This window comes from Echinops telfairi, unplaced genomic scaffold, assembly GCF_000313985.2.
Source record: "Echinops telfairi isolate 266 unplaced genomic scaffold, ASM31398v2 ScPeMD7_9;HRSCAF=40, whole genome shotgun sequence".
Taxonomy (NCBI): Eukaryota; Metazoa; Chordata; class Mammalia; order Afrosoricida; family Tenrecidae; genus Echinops; species Echinops telfairi.
In genome coordinates, this window is record NW_022103906.1 from 78,371,790 (window position 1) to 78,376,356 (window position 4,567).

Consider the following 4,567-nt stretch of genomic DNA (forward strand, 5'->3'; position numbering starts at 1 on the left):
CCCTTTTTCAGTGGGATTGTTTTTGTCTTTTCTCCATTGACTATGATGTTGGCCGTTGGCCTTTCATAGATAGCTTGTACTTCCAATCCTATCTTCATGAGTGTCTTGATTAGGAATGGGTGTTGGATGTTGTCAAATGCTTTTTCTGCATCTATGGATATTATCATATGGTTTTATTTTCACTTTCAAACCATTTTCTTTCTAGTTGAGCCCTTGGTATCATCTTATTTTTCCCCTCCCTCCCTCATGAACCCTTGATAATTTATAAAAAGGTTTTTTTTCATGTCTTACACCAACTGCTGTCTCCCTTCACCCATTTTTCTGTTGTCCGTACCCCTGGGAGGGGGTTATATGTCAATCACTGTGATCAGTTTCCCCTTTCTCCCCCCCACCTTCCTCTTCCTCTCCTGGTATTTCTACTCTCATTATTGGTCCTAAGGGGTTTATGTGCCCTAGATTCCCTGTGTTTGGAGCTCTTATCTGTACCAGTGTATATGCTATGACCTAGCTGAATTTGTAAGGTAGAATTGGGATCATGATAGTGTGGGGCAGGAAGCATTAAAGAACTAGAGGAAAGTTGTGTGTTTCCTTGGTAAGAATTGGTTCTTAGTGATAAATAGAGTATTAGCATTAGACAGGCAGATCATAACATTGCCTATAAGATCAGATTAAATGACCTGACCTAAGCCCAAAGGACGAGTATAATTTTTGGAGGTCTGTTTCTTTAACCAGGGTTAAGGAAAGTCTGGCGCATAGGCCTTAAAAGGCCCAAGAAATCATCAGCACCAGCTTTACCTCACATAGCTCACCAAAGAGCAGTAGTTCCAGCCATCACATTATGGGCTTCACCAAATATAGCCAGCTAATTTTTAAGTTGATAATTTTGTATGACCCTCAAATGATGTTATAAATATCCAAATGCCATTGGCAGATTAATGGTTCCCCACCCCTTCTTTAAATGAACTGAATCTTCAATCGAGCACAATATTCCAGGCCAAAATGATCTACTAGTTTCTTGGGACCATTGCTCAAATACCAAATGGATTTTAGGCACCAATTTTGGGGGTTTGTTTTGAAGACCCGACATTTTACACTAGCATCTAGGAGCAAGTGGTTTATGTTTGGGTTATGCTAATTTACATGAAAACCAGAGACAGAATAGAAATACTAACAGTCTTAGGCCAAGTGCTTGAGAACAATTTGCAAGAGAAAATCCGAAGCTCTACATTTCAAGTACAAGTACCAGGAGATATTTGTCTATATCTAAATAACATTAGTCCGCCACATGCCTGTGACTTTGTCCTACTGTGGTGGTTTGAGTGTTGCTGTGATGCTGGTAGCTAGCGTTGTCACTGGTATTTCAAATGCCATCAGGATCACCCCCAAGTGAACAGGTTTCAGTGGAGTTTCCAGACTAAGAACAGACAAGAAGGACTCATCTCCCCTGTTTGGAAGAAGGCACTGAAAGCCTGACACAGCTTCGAAATCTTGGCAGATACTTAAGGCCTCATGAGTGGAAGCAGAACCTTATTGGAGACAGAGCCAGCAAATGGGCCCCTCGGGTCCGAGGGCACTCGAAATGTGCCTGCGAGGAGATGATTTCTTGGCAGGGGGTTGAAACATGGTGATATGAGTTGGGTGAAGCCTGTGGGAGTGGCCTTCAGGATCTTCATTTGCTGATGTGATGAGACATGGCTCAAGGTAAGGAGAAACAGCTACGAAAATCTGCTCATGATCTGTGCTCGGAATGGCCAAAGTATGAATCTAGGAAAATTGGAAGTGGTCAAAATGAAATGGAACACATAAAGATCAATATCTTAGGCATGAGTGAGCTGAAATGAACTGGTATTGGCCATTTTCAATCAGAAAATCCTATGAGTTACCATTCCGAAATAACACAATCAAGACAAATGGTGTGGCAATTGTCAAAAAGGAAATTTCAAAATCAACCTGGAAATACAATGCCCTCTGTGATAGGTTGTGTCTATTCACTTTCAAGGAAATTCAATCAATGTAAACTATTATTCAGATTTATGTACTGACCACTAATGGTCGTGATGAAGAAATTGAAGAATTCTACCAACGACTTCAGTCAAAAATTGAGCAAACATACAATCAATGTGCATTAAAAGTTACTGATGATTGGAATGCAACAATGAGAAACAAAGTGGAAGGAACAGTAGTTGGAAAATATGGGCTTGGTTATAGACGTGAAGTTGGAGATGGCATGATAGAATTTGGCAAAACCAACAACTTGTTCATAGCAAATACCTTGTTCAACAACACAAAAGGCAACTGTACACATGGACTTTTATAGATGGAATATAGAGAAATAAAGTTGACTACATCTGTGGGGAGAGACAATTGAGAAGCTTAGTAATCAGCAGCTAAAATTAGGCCAGGGACTGGCTGTGGAAGAGTTCACACACAAGTTCAGGTTGAAGCTGAAGAAAATGAAACAAGTCCATGAGAGCCAAAATACGATATGAGTGTATCCCACCCATCTGAATTTTGAGAACATCTCAAGAATATATTTGACACATTGAACATGAATGACAGAAGACTTGGTGAGCTGTGGGAGGACTTCAAGAACATCATTCACCGAAGAAAGCAAAAGTACATTAAAAAATCAAGAAATAAAGAAGCAAAGTGGATGTCAGAAGAGATTCTGAAACTTGCTCTTAATCATAGAATAGCTAAAACAAATGGAAGAAAGGGTGAAGTCAAAGAGCTGAATAGAAAGTTTCAAAGGGCAGCTCGAGAAGACAAAATCAAATATTATAATGAAATGTGCAAAGGTCTAGAATTTGAAAACCACAAGGGAAGAACACAGTCAGCAGATCTTAAACTGAAACAACTCAAGAAAAAGTCGAACTTCCAGCTGCAATCTTGAAAGATTCTATGGGCAAAACATTGAATGATGAAGGAAACATCAAGAGAAGATGGAAAAATTATACAGAGCCAGTACCAAAAGAGAACTAGTTGACATTCAACCATTTCAGGAGGTAGCATATGAGCAAGAACCAATGGTGCTGAAGGAAGAAGTTCAAGCTGAAAGCATTAGCCAAAAACAAGGCTCAGGAATTGGTGGAATATCAATTCCAATGTCTCAACAAGCTGACAAAGTACTGGAAGCACTCACTCATCTATGGCAGGACATTTGAAAGACAACTCCTTGGTCAAATGACTGGAAGAGATTAATATTTGAGCCCATTCCTAAGAAAGGTGACCCATCAGAATGATCAAACTATAGAACATTATCATTGATATCACATGCAAATAAAATTTTGCTGAAGACCATTCAACAGCAGTCACAGCAGTGCATTGACAGGGAACAGCCAGAAGTTCAGGCCAGATTCAGAAGAGGTTATGAACCAGGAATATCATTGCTGATGTGAGATTGATTGGGTGAAAGCAGAAAATACTAAAAAGATGTTTACTTCTGTTTTGTTGACTATGCAACTGTGTGGGTCAAAATAAACTATGGGTAACCTTAAGAAGAATGGGAATTCCAGAACACTCATTGTGCTCATGTGGAACTTGTACATGGACTAAGAGGCAGTTGTGCCAACAAAACATGGGAATATGGCTTGATTTAAAATCAGGAAATGTGTGCATCAGGGTTGAATCCTCTCGCCATACTTGTTTAATCTGTATACTGAGCAAATCATCAAAGTTAAGTTAGATGAATAAGAATGTGGCTTCTGGATTGGAGGAAGGCTTATTAATAACCTGAGATATGCAGATCTCACAACCTTGCTTGCTGAAAATGAGGAAGACTTGAAGCACTTGCTGATGAAGATCAAGGATTGCAGCCTTCAGTATGGATCACAACTCAATGTAAAGAAGACCAAAATCCTCACAACTGGACAAATAGGTAACATGATGATGAATGGAGAAAAGGTTGAAGTTGTCAAGGATTTTGTCATGCTTGATTGGATCTACACTCAATACTCATGGTGAAGCAGCACTCAAGAGACCAAAAGATATATTGTATTAAGTAACTCTGCTGCACAAGACCTCTTTAGAGATTGAAAAGCAAGGATGTTATTTTGAGGACTGAGATGCACTTGACCCAAGGCATGGTATTTTCCATTGCTTCATGTGCATGTGAAAGTTCGACAGTGAATAAGGAAGCTCAAAGCACCACATTTGAATTGTGGTACTGGAGAAAAATATTGAAAATACCATGGATTTCTAAAAGGACATACAAATCTGTATGGCAAGAAGTATGGCCAGAGTGCTCTTAGCTGGCAAGACTCAGTCCCACATGCTTTGGAAATATTGTCAGCAGAGCGCAGTCCCTGGTAAGGACATCACGCTTGGTAAATGGCAGGCAGGGAAAGGGAGGAAGACCCTCCACGGATGGATGGACACAGTGGCTCCAACAACGAGCTCACACAGAAGAGCCATTGAGTCGGGACCACTTTGACGGCACCTAACAACAACAACAACATGAGTAGCAGCTACGTTTTATAAAAGTCTCAGATTGTAGATAAACAAGGACATTGACTATGTACATTGGAATGTTCATCTATTTTTTTTGGAAGTTGACAAGCAGACTTTA